Source organism: Arabidopsis thaliana, chromosome 2 (assembly GCF_000001735.4).
Source record: "Arabidopsis thaliana chromosome 2, partial sequence".
Classification (NCBI taxonomy): Eukaryota; Viridiplantae; Streptophyta; class Magnoliopsida; order Brassicales; family Brassicaceae; genus Arabidopsis; species Arabidopsis thaliana.
In genome coordinates, this window is record NC_003071.7 from 3,757,503 (window position 1) to 3,773,400 (window position 15,898).

Here is a 15,898-nt window from a genome sequence, read left to right on the forward strand (position 1 = left end):
ATGTTAGGTGCGAGACTGGGCTCGGCTTTTGAGAGACAATATTCAGCGTGTGCTGGACGCGAGACGTCTCTCGGCTTATGTCCAGCAGGCCTATGCATGTTTTAAAGAGGGAGTTCTGGGCTCTGTTTCAAGAATAAGTGAGACGGACTCAGCATATTATTTGGAGGGCGAGATGCTGGGCTCGGCTTACTCCCCGTAGAGCATTTGTTCGGCAGATCGCGAAATACAGGGTTCGGCTTATATTTCTGTCCGAACCAGAGCTTAAGTGCGAGAAAACTGGTCTCGGCTATCCCTATTAGAAAAATTCCATTGATACAGAGCCAATTCCAATAGACTTATGTTTCTAATAGGGCGTGGATTATTTCACCACTGCATCCATGTGAGACGCGCATCGAACACCTGGCCAGGGCGCCGAGAGTTGACATAACAGATCTTAAAGCGAACTCCGTATTGAGAATGCAAACTTTAATTTTATAAAGTATTATAGCTGCATCCTTGCGAAGGACTGCTTACGTACCCGATGAAGGGATCAAGCCATTCGTAGTTTGTATTACATAAAGGAGATCGACAGACGATCTGCATACATAGTATATTGTTCTTTTTTTTTTTTTTTTTTTTTTTTGAGCTCTACTTAGCTAACTCCTAGCCTAGTGTAGTACCTTTTGAGGTGGGCTGCATTCCACGGATTTTCCACCTCTTTCAGCTTCATGGTCTTCAGCAGATAGACTCCTGGATGAAGTACCTTGGAGATCAAGTAAGGTCCTTCCCATCGAGCTCCGAGCTTTCCGGCGTTCTTCTCTTCGGTGTTACTGTAAACTTCCTGAAGCACGAGGTCACCTACGTTGAAGCGACGTTCTCGGATGTTTCGATTATAGTATTTCGCCGCTGCGTTCTGGTAATTCTGGATCCGGATGGCGGCTTGATCGTGAAGTTCTTAGGCAAAATCATTGTGGTCGCCCAAAAGCTGATCGTTCAGTTCATGGTCGTTTGACATCATGCTTCTCCGTAAAGTCGGAACTCCGGCTTCGTTTGGAGCCATTGCCTCGATGCCGTAAGCCAGGGAGAAAGGGGATAATGATGTAGGTCGCCGAGGCGTAGTTCTGTACGACCAGAGCACGCCATCCAGCTCGTTTGCCCAGTTCCCCTTTTTAGGACCAAGCCTTTTCTTAATCCCAGCTATGATCATTTTGTTTGTGGCTTCGGCTTGACCATTCCCTTGTGGGTATCTTGGAGTCGAGTTGCTCATGCGAATGTTCCATTTGGCGAGGAAGTTTCTAGTAATGAGCGAGACAAACTGCTTCCCATTATCTGTAACGATCTCATAAGGAAGACCGTGCCGGCAAATAATGTTCTTCCAGATGAATGCGACAACATCGCGTGACTTGACCTTGTGGTACGCCTGTGCCTCGACCCATTTGGTGAAGTAATCAGTCAGGACTAACAGAAATCTTTTGGATCCGGAAGGAGGCATCGGTCCCACGATATCCATGGCCCATCGCATGAATGGATATGGCACCGTGACCGAACACAGTATCTCGGGAGGGACGTTCTTCATCGGGCCGTGCCTCTGACACGGCTCGCACTTTGCCGCGTAGACCTCGCAATCCGCAGCATAGTGGGCCAGTAATGACCATCTTTTTTGATTTTAAGGCAGAGATCTCGCCCGCCTGAATGATTACCACCGTCTCCGTGATGCGTCTCCTTCATGAGTGTCAGGGCTTCTTTTTGATCCACGCAAGTGAGGAAAGCTTTTGTCGCACTTCGTCTGTAAAGTTCGCCATCTAGCATCATGTAGTTCGCCGCTTTGGTTTTTAGTCGGCGAGTTTCCCATCGATCTGTTGGAACTATGCCGTCGGCAATGTACATTTTGATGGGGAGTCACCAATCGGATGGTTCCGGATCCTCTTCTATACCCGGCGCGTTGATTGCGTTGCCGTCTATGTCCATGGCCGTTACGGGGTCTACGATCACGCAGGTCGAATTTGGTGGCTCGATGCTCGGTTTTGCTATGCTTTCGACAGGGATTGTTCGCCTTAAATCGGGGTTGGCGCTTGAGGCCAGTGCGGCTAGTGCGTCTGCTGCTGAGTTGTCGTTTCGAGGAATTTTGACCAGGGCGAACTGGTGGAACTGGCTGGAAAGTTCGTGGACCAGTGAGAGATAAGCCCGCATCCTTTCGTTCTTGGCTTCGAATTCCCCGCTGAACTGACTGACTACGAGTTGAGAGTCGCAAAAAGCTTTGATCTGTCTAGCTCCGAGTCCTTTAGCGAGTCGAAGTCCTGCAAGAAGTGCTTCGTATTCCGCTTCGTTACTCGATGCTTTAAACTGGAGCCAAAGTGACTGTTCGAGGATTTCTCCGGTTGGTGACTGAAGTAAAATTCCAAGACCGGAGCCTTGTAATGATGAGGAGCCATCCGAGTAAAGTGTCCAGTTTTCGTCTAGGGTAACGTCAATCACATCCGGGGACATTTCGGTCATGAAGTCAGCTAGGACCTGAGATTTGAGGCTCGGGCGAGATCGATATTCCACGTCATATTCACTTAGTTCGATTGCCCATTTTGCAATTCGTCCAGACTAGTTTAGGCTGTGGAGCACTATGCGTAGTGGGTGGTCAGTGAAGACTACTATGGAATGTGACTGGAAGTAAGGTCGGAGTTTCCGAGCTGCCTTTATCACCGCTAATGCCAGCTTTTAAAAGGTCGGATACCTAGTCTCGGCATCATTCAGAGCTTTACTGGTGTAGAAGATAGGTTTTTCGTTACCGCGATCATCTCTTACCAGTACTCCGCTCACCGCCGAACTTGACACCGAGACGTAGAGATACAGGGTTTCTCTGACCTCAGGTTTGGCTAAGATCGCCCCACTCATGAGGTAGGATTTGAGCTCTTGGAAGGCGTTTTCGCATTTGTCGTCCCAGTGGAAATCCTTCTTTCGCTGCTTCTTCTCGATTACGTAACACGTCTGTGAGACCTTCTGGTTACCGTACAGGGTGAAGATTCCTGTGTTTATCGGGAACTTTAGGCAAAGGTGGTATGTTGAGGGAATTGCCTTCATTGAGTAGATCCAAGGACTTCCCAGGATGGCATTGTAGATTGGTTCCGAGTCGATGACGACGAACTTGTTTTTTTGCGTGATGCCGCCCACTTGGACCTGGAGTTTTATCTCTCCTATTGACATTTTTGCTTCGCCGTCGTATCTTATCGGTGGGCGGATCTTAGGCATTATTTTGCTCTAAGAGATTCCCATTTTTAAAAGGGTCTTCAAGAACATCAGGTTGACCGAGCTGCCGATATCGATTAGGACTCGTTCTACGTCGAAGTCCTCCATTACCAGTTTGACGACCAATGCGTCGTTGTGAGGATGCCGAATCCCACTTGCATCTTCCGAAGTAAAGATGATGGGTTCCTGGCTTAATGGCTCGGCTTCTGGGGCGACCCTAACGCTGCATACTTGTCGAGCTCGCTTCTTCAAAGCCGAGACTGAATCTTCATCGTCAGATAGTCCGGCCATAATCATGGAAATCCTTCCGCGGGGATGGTTCGGAGCTCGTTGCGGTTGCTGTTCTCTCCATCTTTTTGGGGGACCGGGGAGTTCGTTCTCCGGGACCCTCACTTCTTCTACATTATCGTCCTCTAGGAGCAATTGGTGATCCACGTGTGGCTCTTCATGCGTTGGCTCAGCCTGGGACTGCTTGGAGTCGCTCTTGCGTTTATTTTTCCCATTCTTGGGATGGTAGACCGCCTCTACTTCTCCAGATTTGTACTTCCCGAGGAGGATGTTCAAAAGATGTTTACACTCTTTTGTGGAATGTCCTCCGAACTGGTGAAACGACAGTACGAGTTCTTCGAGCCATTCGGTTTGGCCGGCTGTTGAGGTCGGTCTTCCGAATCGACTGCGGCAAAGATCGTTCCTCGCTTGTTCGCCTTTGGATCATAGTGTTGACGCGGTTCTTGATAATCTCCCCGCTCTTTTTCCTTGGCCTTTGGCGGTTGAGATTTGCATGCCAACTTTGCGTCTTCCTCTTTGAGGAAAGCATATCATGAAGCTCTATGCAGGGCGTCGTCGAGATATCGCGGTTCTCTTATTGCGAGGTCTTTTCTCAGCGGGGATCCTTGGAGTAGTCCCTTCCTAAAAGCAGCCACCGCGGCTTCATCTGTGATGGTAACTCTAGACAGTATTTCTTTGAAACGACCTAGATAGTCGTTCAGTGTTTCGCCATTTTCTTGAGTCATGCTCCAAAGGTCGGAACTAGAGGCACCTGGTTGAATAAATACCCGATATTGTTTCAAGAAGGCAGTTGACAACTGGGTGAAGTTGTCAATTGAGTTTGCCTCTAATCTGGAAAACCAGGTTAAAGCGTTTCCGAAGAGGCCCTCGACGAAGAGCTGGCAGCAGCCGATATCTCGGATTTCGTCCAAAAAGTGAGCTTTGGCGACTGTTGTCATGAAGGATGTCATGTATTGTTTAGGATCGCTTCCACCCTTGTAGATTGGAATCCTAAGCTTCACTTGAGGGATTCTCGTACGTGTAACCCGATATCCGTGAAAGGAGTCTTCTGGGTTTCTTCGATCATTCGGTCGATTTCTGGGGCCAAACTGCTGGCTCTATGGACTTGGGATCCGATTTCTCGGAGTTTCAAATAGATATCATCTAACTTTCCATCGTGATCTAAGGTTGCGGATCTGGAGACATGACCCGGCGACGTCAACGGAGGCATAGGCGGTCTGCCTTCTTGGTTGATAGGATGGAGTGATCCTGGGAACCTGGGTTTCATCCTATTGGATTGTGCATCCGTGAGGTCGAAGCTAAGCCCGCGCGGATGGATGATTCTCGGCAGGGTCACTTCGGAGCTCGGACGTTGGGAGATTCCTTTAGCCAGCTCGTCGAGTCGGCGATTAGTCTCCATGACCGATTCAGAAAGATCTTTCGTCACGGTTGTGAGGATGGCTTTGAGGTCCTCCAAGGAGAAAGATGGTGGGTCTATAGGGGTCGCCCCGTGTGCCGGTTGATTCGCGGTCGCTTTGGCCGCTACTTCCACAGTAGATGGTGGATCTCCTCCATTGAGGAGACTTGACTCCGTGCCATCATCGTTGACTGGAGGAATGACGGGGTCGATGATGATTTGAACCATGCTTGCTTTGATTAAAGGAGCGTAGAGAAAATTTGTTTATATTCCCCTACCTGGCGCGCCAATTGTTGATTCTGTAATCAAACAATGAATTTGTACTAAGAGATTTAAACAAATTCACTCCTCTCTTAGCTCACAAATAATCAAAGGAAAATAACTATGTTGCTTGAACAAAAAGCTAGGGTTTGCTCTGTAATAGTAGTCTCTTGTATTAGGTTAAAGATGGTCTCAATGGGGGGGGGGGGGGTTGACCCCTCTATTTATACAATGGGTCGAATATACCAAAATATGATAAACTTCTAATTATCCTAGGTCTAAATCTTCATTACTTCTATTCTTCATAAGATCCTCTTCTCTTAAATGGAAGTTTTCTCTTTACACGACCTAAGAAGTTGGTTATGGCGATCTTGATTGTCGACTTAAGTCTTCGGGCGAGCTCATGACTTAGGCCCATTAACAGGCTAACCGGGATACCCCGGTTCAATCGACTTCTCGATTTTATTCACATTATTCCTTGGTTTAAATTGGTATTGTCGGAGGTGTTAATTCCTGCACCAACAGTAATCCCATCTCCCATCTCAATATAAGAACTTAACTCTACCCTTTGCATTCATGAATCTTTTAAACCCTTGTTCTAATCATTCTTTCCTTTTCTCTTAACTCTAGGAGAAGCTTTCTCAACACTTTGTTACATCTAGCGGATTTGGATTTCTTTAACAACTAAGGTTCCTGTTTTTAACATTTCAAAACCAAGGGCTTTTGCCCATCTCCAATAGCTAACAAGAACTCTTTCTTTTCTTTACAAATCCCAAAACCTTTACTAGACTTTTTCTGCTTCTTTAGCTTACTTCACCTAGAGTCTTTTTTCTTTTCTTATCAATGAATCAACCCCCTCTTTTTTTTTTCTTTTAAACACATCCCAACCCAAAGTATAAGCGTCCACCTAGTCCTATCTAGTCCGAAAATGCGAACTAGAACTACATGAAACACTATCTCTGTCATTACGAACCTAACACTTTTTACCAAGCTTAATCGGAATAAGACCTCACAAACACTCACAAGTGATATAGGGCTTGAAAGAAAGTCTAGGTTTGGGTTTGGGTTAACTGCTCTAATAAGGAGAGTCAGCTACTTGGATTAACAAGAGTGATCAAAATAAATAAGAAAATCCAAGTATTTTAGGGTAACCATGAGTTCAAATCTGATGCAGACATGATAATTAAAGATCAGATTCAGGTTCAAATTGATAGGGAATGGTATCAGATCATGACAGTGTGGTCGAGTAGAGCAATCTAGGCATGGTTCAGTGTTATTTCAAATTCATTGACTACGCAACAGACAACTAGCAACGAGGGCACTGAGTTTATCAGGTAAATCAAAATGCTTACAAGGCTATCTCATCATCATCCCCTATGCATATGCAACAATCCTAAATGAAACACTCTAGACTCGATCCTAAATGTAATGCAACTACATGAACACTCTTTTTTTGTGAAATCATTTTCTGAAAATTTTCAAAATTTTTTGGTTTTTCTATGCCTTAGATGAATGCAGACTCAAAAATATATACAATGCAACACACACTTTCTGAGCCCTCCCCCAAACTTAAATCACACAGTCCACTGTGCGAATAAACTTGGAAGAGAGTACTCAGGACAAATCCAATCATAGAAACAAAAAATGAAGAAACAAATCACAACAGATGATATAATACAATGGTGAAGTGAGGCGCTTACCTCAGTTGAAGAATGAACGTAGTTGCTCGTCAATGGCTGCCTGTGATTGCTCCCAGGCCATAGACGAACCACCTTGTTCTGTATCAGCTCCAGGAAGTGGGTACTCGACCTCATCAGCTCTCTGGCGGCCAGCACCGCTCTGAGGAAACTCGACCTCTCTCCTTCTGCTGCGGCCAGCACCGCGGTCGAGTGACCTTCTCAAGTGAATGAGGCGTGATCTGCTGCTAGATCGAGTGAGTGTAGCCTTCCTTCTTCTCTTGTGCTCCCGGGATTCGAACGACGAATGCCTAGCCAGGACATGTGATACTCTCTGCTCGCTAAGCTCAGGCCTGTGCTCAGGCTCATCAAATCTCCTTGATGGCATCTCCAGAGGAGGCTGTCCCTGTGGAATAGCAGTGGTGGAGGAGGAACAACTCAGCTTATCTGTCAGAAGCTTGATAGTCTTGAAACACTTGGCGAGCAGCTTGTCCTGCTTCTTGCACCACTTCTACAGTTTACTGTTATTTTTATGAGCTTCAGTCAAGCTCTTGCTCTGCCTCGCTGGAGGTACATGTTCACCAAAGTGATACATGCTAGTGTCGAACGCCACTGCCCTATCTTCATCCATCCCATCCGAAGCGGCTTCTTCAAGAAGATCGTCCTCATCCAATGGCGGAGCGTTCTCATAGTAGAGGCGTCCAACCTCAGGCCTAAAATCAATGTTATCTCCCTCTATTATCCTTGTAACCTCAGGGCTAGGGAGAAGGATGTTAGCTCTCCTGTCTGTAGAGTGCTCAAACCTGAACCTGTGGAAATCGTCAACCATTGCAAACTCCAGGAATTCGCAGTGACGTAGGTGCTCGATATCCATTGCTCGTGGCTCGAGTCCAGCAGAAAGGATTGGGACTCCACAAGCTATCAAAATCGGTGTCACAACGCCACCTATGCACAGAGCGCCTCGTGCTCTCTTGCGATTATTGCTGATAGCCCAGCTCTTGTATCCACACAGATGGATCAGAAGAAGTATAGAGAGAGGTGAGTCATTGATTTCACCCTGGAGGGACATGCCATTCTTAGTTTGGCGGAGAGTTCCCTTGAGGGCCATTGCGATCATTTCCATATCAGAGTTAGTGACAGTCCCTGTAATCTCTCGGGAGTAGAGTACATTGGCTATAGAACGCTGGAAGTACCTGATGACAGGGTTGCGTATCTGATTGCTCTTTGACCTGGAAGTATTCAACGGTACAAAGCTGCCAATGGTGATCCACAATTCTTTCAACTCTTCTCTTTCATACTTGGGCTTAGATCCCGTTCCACTGGGGAAGCCAAACAATCCTTCCAAGCGCTTGATTGATAACCTATACTCATGACCATACACAGAAAATCGCAAGAATCCCAATCCTTCACAATCCAACTCATCAGAGGTCATACCTTGGTAGAGCTGTACTCGCAGCGTGGAGAGGAATTGTATTGTCTCATCTTCATACGCTACATACGGATAAGCCATCAGAGTGTCCAGATGACAACTTTGGTACAGGTGCTGAACATCTTCCAACAATCCGAGTTGTGCAAGTGAGGTCGAGCACGGATACCTCGTGCTACAGAACTCATTCAGCTTGAAAAGCCTAACATATTCCTCAGCAGGCAATACGTCGGGCTTGTGCAGAAGTTTGGTAGCTCTGCGAGTCTGTTCAGGCATGTACTCGTCTTCCAGATCTTCGTCTATAAGCTCATACCTCTCTGTCATAGCTCTCTTCCCTCGGGCTATCTCAGCTTTCCTTCTGAAGCTTTCATATTCTCTCTGTTATCTCTCTGGCCTTGAAGATGACGACTCTGTCTCATCCATGTTGTAGTCAGGATCAACAGAAGAACTGCCACTGTAATTGCTCATGATTCTCCTGTAGAGATTTAGAACTCAAAGCTCAAATGTCAATAGGTTAGTCTCAAAGATAGCAATGAAACCAAAATTATTGTCAATAGGCAATGAAATAGATTGAATTGGTCGAGTACAATTCTGTACTCGAGTAACCTGAGCTGTTCCTGAGCTTAGACGAATTGGATCGAGTATCTTCTCAGAGGTCGAGTTGTAATGCTACAGCAGGTCGAGTGAATCGTGGAGGTCGAGTGAGTCGTGAAACCTAGAGGTCGAGTAACTTCTCTGAAGTTGGAAGGCTCTACTGAATTGATGAACAAGAAGCCGAGTAGATTTTGCAGGGGTCGAGTGCTTTCTGGTGGTCGAGTGAGTTGTTGAAGTCGGCTAGGGCGACGTCGGTCGAATGCCGCTATGAGACCGGGAAACGAGGTCGAGTAGCTTCTTTTGAAAGAGACGGCGGTTGATGTGGATGAATTGGTCGAGTATATCAAAGGAATCGAAGGAAGTGGTCTGGTCGGGTGACGGAGGGAATGAGCTAGTGACGGCGGCGCGGAGGTCGAGTGGGTTTCAGAGGTCGAGTGAAATTCTCAGGATCGAGTAGCTCTTTGGACGGCGATTCGTGGTGTAGAGAGATTAGAGTGTCGGCGGTGAAATGAAAAGAGGAAGGTCGAGTGAATTTCGTGAAGTCGAGTGATGCTTCAAAATGAGTGGTCTAGGTTGAGTTTTAGATTCTCTCTCCAGCTTATCCTCAACGCGTGGTCCACACTCTGTTGACTGAGAAAATTTACAGAAAACCTACTGTAAACTGCAGGAAATTTCTGCAAGTCTCTGTAGCTTCTGTTGGTCGAGTAAAATGATGATTTAAAAGTTTTTGGGTTTTAAACATCACACATACTCGACCAATGTACTCGAGTGCAAGGTCTCCAGGTGCAACAGAAGATTTTCAAAATTTTGTACTCCAACGGGCTGTACACTCGATCTCCACGTCTTCTGTAGAGTAAAAGTTTTGAATTTTTACTCTATCTCCACGTTGTTCTCTTGTCTCTGAAAAACCCCAAACACAACTAAAACAAATAAAAAATAACAAGAAAGTAAAAATTATTTCCAAGGATAGTCATGGGACTTCCTCCCAAGTGAGCTTGTTTAAAGTCATTAGCTTGACTCCTTTAATCATCAAGAAGCTCCTGGAGATGAACCGATGGCACCTCTGGAAGGATTTGGTCTGCTAAGTATTTCTTGAGCCTTTGACCATTTACTGTAAAATCTCCACTCTTACCAGCTAGAGTGACTGCTCCATAAGGACGGACCTCAGTGATGTAGAAGGGGCCAGACCATCTGGATTTAAGTTTTCCTGGAAAGAGTTTCAAGCGAGAGTTGAATAGCAGCACCTGATCACCAACCTTGAAATCCTTAATGATGATCTTCTTGTCATGGAAAAGCTTGGTTCTCTCCTTGTAGATTTTAGAACTCTCATAAGCTTCTAGACGGATCTCATCGAGGTTACTTAGTTGGATCAATCGCTTCTCCTCAGCAGTTTTTATGTCAAAGTTCAAAAGTTTTACCGCCAACATTGCTTTGTACTCGAGCTCAACGGGTAGATGACATGATTTTCCATAGAGAAGATTGAAAGGAGTTGTACCTATGGGGGTCTTGAAGGCTGTCCTGTAAGCCCATAATGCATCATCTAGCTTTACAGACCAGTCTTTCCTTGTAATCCCAACAGTCTTTTCTAGAATTGTTTTTATCTCCCTATTGGAGATCTCAACCTGCCCGCTTGTCTGTGGATGATCCAACCAAATAGCTTCTGAACTTCTCAAATGCGAATACAACAGCTAGAAGCTCCTTCTCAGTTGTTGCATATCTTCCCTGAGCGTCATCCAACGTTCGGCTGGCGTAATATATGACATGAAGCTTTTTGTCTATTTTCTGGCCTAAAATAGCTCCTACTGCGTAATCTGATGCATCACATATGATCTCAAATGGATAGTCCCAATTAGGCGCTCGAACAACCGGAGCAGATACCAAAGCATCCTTGATGGTTTGAAAGGATTTGAGGCAGTCCTCATCGAATTCAAATTCGGTTTCCTTGCACAATAGTCTGGTTAACGGCTTGGCTATCTTGGAGAAGTCTTTAATAAATATTCTGTAGAACCCAGCATGACCAAGGAAAACTTTTGATGTCCTTCACCGTTTTTGGTGGCTGCAACTGCATCACCACTTCAACTTTTCCTTTGTCAACCTCTATACCCTTCTCTGATATCTTGTGACCCAACACTATGCCTTCCTTCACCATGAAATGACACTTTTCCCAATTGAGAACAAGATTCGTCTCTTCGCACCTGGTCAATACCCTGCCAAGATTCAACAAACATGAGGAGAAAGAGGGGCCATAGACCGAAAAATCGTCCATGAAAACCTCAGCATCTCCTCGATTAAGTCTGAAAATATAGAGGTCATACACCTCTGAAATGTTGTAGGAGCATTGCATAAACCAAATGGCATTCTCTTATAGGCAAAAGTTCCATAAGGACACGTGAAAGTGGTTTTTTCTTGATCATTAGGGTGAATTGGTATTTGAAAGAAACCACTGTATCCATCAAGAAAGCAATAATATGGATGATTAGCCAAACGTTCAAGCATTTGGTCAATGAATGGTAAAGGAAAATGATCTTTCCTAGATGCATCATTCAACTTCCTATAATCAATGCACATTCTATGACCAGTTATATTTCTAGTAGGGATCAGTTCATCCTTTTCATTTTTGACAACAGTCATTCCACCCTTTTTAGGGACGCAATGCACTGGAGAAACCCAAGTACTATCAGAGATAGGGTAGATGACACCAGCATCAAGCAGTTTCAAAATTTCTTTTTTCACTACTTCTTTCAAATTGGGATTTAACCTCCTCTGTGGTTCAATGCTAGAATAGGATTTGTTTTCAAGATGGATTCTATGGTTGCATAAACTAGGTGAAATTCCCTTAATGTCAGATAATGAATAACCAATCGCTCTCCTATACTTTCTAAGCTTAGATAATAGCAGGTTCACTTCATCACTATTTAACTCAGCATTAATGATCACAGGGTAAGTAGAGTTTGGACCAAGAAATGCGTACCTTAGACCTTTTGGAAGTGGTTTGAGATCAACCTTCGGTGCCTTAAGTTCAGACCAGTCATCTGAAGTTGGAATGATCGGCTCCCTAGATTCGTCGGTAGACAAGGTCGAGTGGTTGCTCGAGTACGTCCTCGAGAGTGCAGGTTGAACTCGAGTTGACTCTTCTTCGCTCATTACCATTACCTCTGTTGCTGGTCCATTCAATTCCTCAAAGGGTTCTGATTCTTCCATCGCTTTATGGGAGTCTAACAGCTTCTGGTATCCCAATGTTTCCAAATGTAGAAACCCATCTTCACCACTTTTGGTTAAACCACTGTTAAGATGATTATCTTCTTATGCCAGCTCTTCCAGTAACTCATCAGCTAACTGATCCATTTCTTCGATCCAAAAGAGTTGCCTTTCTATGGTAGGCTTCTTCATCGCGTCTTTGACATCAAAGGTCATCCTAAAGTCTTTGCCAAGGTTTAGATCAATCTTCCCTTTCTTGACATCAATCATAGCTCCTGTAGTGGCTAAGAAAGGTCTCCCTAGAATCAACAGGTCCTTGGGCTCTTCATCCATCTCCAGGACTACAAAGTCAGTTGGTATCTCCACAACACCGATCCTGATTGGGAGGTTTTCGAGCAAACCATGAGGGATCCTTGCTGATCTGTCAGCTAGGATGAGGGATATATTGCAGGACTTGTATTGAGTGAACCCCAATCTTTTGGCGACAGAGAGCGGCATGAGACTGACTGATGCTCCTAAATCGCATAGGCATCTATTGAAAGCCAATGGACCTAAAGAGCACGGTAGAGTGAATGAACCAGGATCACTAAGCTTCAAAGGAATGATCTTCTTCTGTATGATAGCGATGCATTCATGACTCAATACCACCATCCCTTGCACTTCTTGAATTCTCTCCACGATCAAGTCTTTCAGAAACTTGTGAGAGTCTGGGATTAGCGCTAGAGCGTCAACAAGAGGTATCCGCAACTCAACCTCCTTAATGTTCTTGGCAAACATAGCTCTATATTTGCCTGCCAACGCTTTCTTGTGACGGCCAGGAAATGGAAGCTGCGGTTTGTAGGGAGGAGGGACAAAGACCTTTTCTTTGTTTTTGATAGCAACTGGTTTTGGAGCAGTTGGTGATGCTGCTGGGATGACAGATCCAGTGGTTGGTCGAGTAACGCTGTCGAGTGGCAGATCGAGTGGTTGCTCGAGTGACAGGTCGAGTGGTTGCTCAAGTGACAGGTCGAGTGGTTGCTCGAGACTTAAATCCTCCCCATCTTGATCTTCACTGTCCTCAGTGACCGTCTTTGGTTCCTTCCTAGTTGGAAGTGCTTTTCCACTACGCAGTGTGATAGCATGAGCATATTCTTTTGGATTCTGAACTGGTTTGCCTGGTAGTTGGCTTGTCTATTTTGGAGCTGAAGAAGATACAGAATGTCCCTCTAAGTAACGGACTTTGGTATTCAGTGTTTCCATCTTGACATTGAGATCATTGTAGCTACAGTCCAGCTTGTTCTGTAACTCAAATATCTTCTTTGCCATCTCCATGGAGTCAGAGGCTTGCCCGTGAAGCAGCTGTTGTAGCATTTGTTTCATTTCAGCAACAGGAGCAGCAGGACATGGGGCAGATTCTTCTCCCAGATGTGTGCTTTGTCTCCCAAGGAGAATGGAAACAAACGGAGCTTGAATTCGTCTTCACTGACACCATTGATCTTTGTTAGGTTGCAGAACCTATCGAATTCATCAAGGTGGTCGAGTGGATCCTCCATTGGCAGACCATGGAATTTGTTCCCCTGAATCATCAAGATGAGACCACTCTTAATCTCGAAGTTGTTGTTCTGGATAGCAGGAGGTGCAATTTCCTTCCTCTGACGGTGATCACGTGGTGCATCTCTAGCACCAATGTTGGCAAGGCCATTTTGTTGATTCTGTTCGTCAGCCATTTCGAGTGGTTGCTGAGGTACAAGGTTAACTGTGGTTCTCCTTTTTCTGAGTTCGCGAGTTGTGCGGTTGATGTTGTCGTTGAAAATGAGGTTCTGATTGCCTGTTGATCGAGTTCGCATACAGCAGAGGTATACCTGGATCAAGAAGACAACAAGTAAAACACACAGTTAGTAACTGAAAAGAAAATTGAAAATGAACTTGATCTAAGCAAGTCTGAAATCTCAAATGTAACAAACAAACACCCAATTGGCAACGGCGCCAAATTGATAATAGGTTTTTGGTCAATTATCCTAAAACACCAATCATATCGTTGTAGTATTTTAGGTTGTCAATCCAAATGGGTGTGATGCTAACAATAAAGATGTGATCAGAAGTCACTAAGTCAAGCCAAGCAATAACAGGTTTTGGTGTGTTCTAGCAGTTCTAAGTGAACATGCAGAAAACAGAAAATCAAACAGAAACAGTAAAACACTCGACCAACACAGCTCTTTGCAGAGCACTGGGTGAGGTTCGAGTGACAGGTCGAGTAATAGACAGAAAATGAAACAGGGATACTCGACTGCACAGTCTGTTGCCAGACAACTGGGTGGTCGAGTATCAGGTCGAGTAACAGTAAAGAAATGCAGAAACTAAATAACAGATGACAAGATGCAGTAAACAACAGTAGAGTAAACAAAGAATTTAATCAGATAAAGAATTCCCGAGGATGGGGTAATCGAGTAGCTTCGTTTTCTCAGTTTACAGGTGATTGACATGCTCAATAAATTAACCCTAGACAACAAGTTCATTAACCAAATCTAAGTGCCACCGCAACAGAGACCCTCAAGTTAACCTAGTCTCAGACTCAATCACTATTGACGAGAGCTAACCTAACAGGCATTACGAATCAACAAGTTAAAGCCAAAACGCTCCCTGCAACCAATACCTTGGTACAGGGTCACGAATCTCTGGAATTAGTGGTTCAGACATTTCATCGAACACCTTTTGGGCGCGGAAATGTTTGGGCTCAAATTCCAGTTGATCAGAAAGCAATAGGCATTAAGAACAACTAATCCAGAAGGGATCTATCAATCAATACTCAATCACCTAGCATACTGAGAATTCTACATTACTCTAACCCATCCTCAGAAATCTATTCACTACTCAGACATCATAACAGAAAGCATAAACGTTGAACAAGTTAAAAACATGATAACAACAGTGTAACAGCAGGATGATAACAGAATGAACAACAGTAAACGAAATCAAGACAAAAGCTGAATACTCAATACTTAATAGATAAAGAGAAATCCGGATTACAAAAAGACTAGAACACAAGGTCTGCGGAATAAAACTAGGTAAAAACTTCTTTTTGCGAAAATGTGAAGTACATGCTACTTATAGTCAAATATCCCAAAACCCTAATACTCAAAACGACGAAGTATTGGGACGGATAAAGAACTGTACTCGACCCATGTGGTCGAATGGGAGGTCGAGTGAGTAGTTGGAGTCTTCTTTCCTTTCCTGTGCTCGAGTGTCTGGTTGAGTGCGGAATGAAGAAGGCTCTGAAGCTTGTCATCGAGTATGCAGTCGAGTGGTGTGATGGTGATACTCGACTTCCAGGTAGAGTGATGAGGTCGAGTAGTGGTCTGGCAATGAAGGTGAAGACACTCGACCTCGTGGTCGAGTGAAGTGATCGAGTGTTTGTCAGGAGATACTCGACTTCCAGGTTGAGTGACGAGGTCGAGTGGTTGTCTGATGATGGAGGTGAAGACACTCGACCTCATGGTCGAGTGATGTGATCGAGTGATGGAGATGAGGGCACCCGACCTCGTGGTCGAGTGGTGAAGTGAAGTGGTGATGTCCTCTACTCGACCTGGGGGTCGAGTGGTCTCTTGAGATCTTGAAGCTCCTACTCGACCTCTGGTAGAGTGGTTTGTCATGATCATGTCCGCTTCTTCCAGATAGCTCGTCAACAGCTCCAAATCACCTAAAATCAACGCAAATATGCAACATGCATGCAAAACTATCCTAAACATGTAAAGTGATGACAAATGATGTGAAATGTTATAAAAAAAGTGATGATATGATGCTAAAGTGATGACAAATGGATGCTTAAAACATGCAAAATACACACTTATCAATCCTGAATGTTTC

General features: G+C 44.8%; 4 pseudogenes across 4 annotated transcripts; all 4 read right to left on the bottom strand.

The window, feature by feature from the left end:
* Positions 1-613: 613 nt before the first annotated feature.
* AT2G09920 lies at positions 614-5,128 on the bottom strand (annotated as a pseudogene; the record flags this gene model as incomplete). Its single annotated transcript has 1 exon — positions 614-5,128.
* A 1,906-nt stretch (positions 5,129-7,034) lies between these two features.
* AT2G09930 lies at positions 7,035-8,731 on the bottom strand (annotated as a pseudogene; the record flags this gene model as incomplete). The annotated part of the gene is made up of 1 exon: positions 7,035-8,731.
* A 1,156-nt stretch (positions 8,732-9,887) lies between these two features.
* AT2G09950 lies at positions 9,888-13,931 on the bottom strand (annotated as a pseudogene; the record flags this gene model as incomplete). Its single annotated transcript has 1 exon — positions 9,888-13,931.
* Positions 13,932-15,162: 1,231 nt separating this feature from the next.
* Positions 15,163-15,780, bottom strand: AT2G09953 (annotated as a pseudogene; the record flags this gene model as incomplete). Its single annotated transcript has 1 exon — positions 15,163-15,780.
* Between the last annotated feature and the right edge of the window lie 118 nt (positions 15,781-15,898).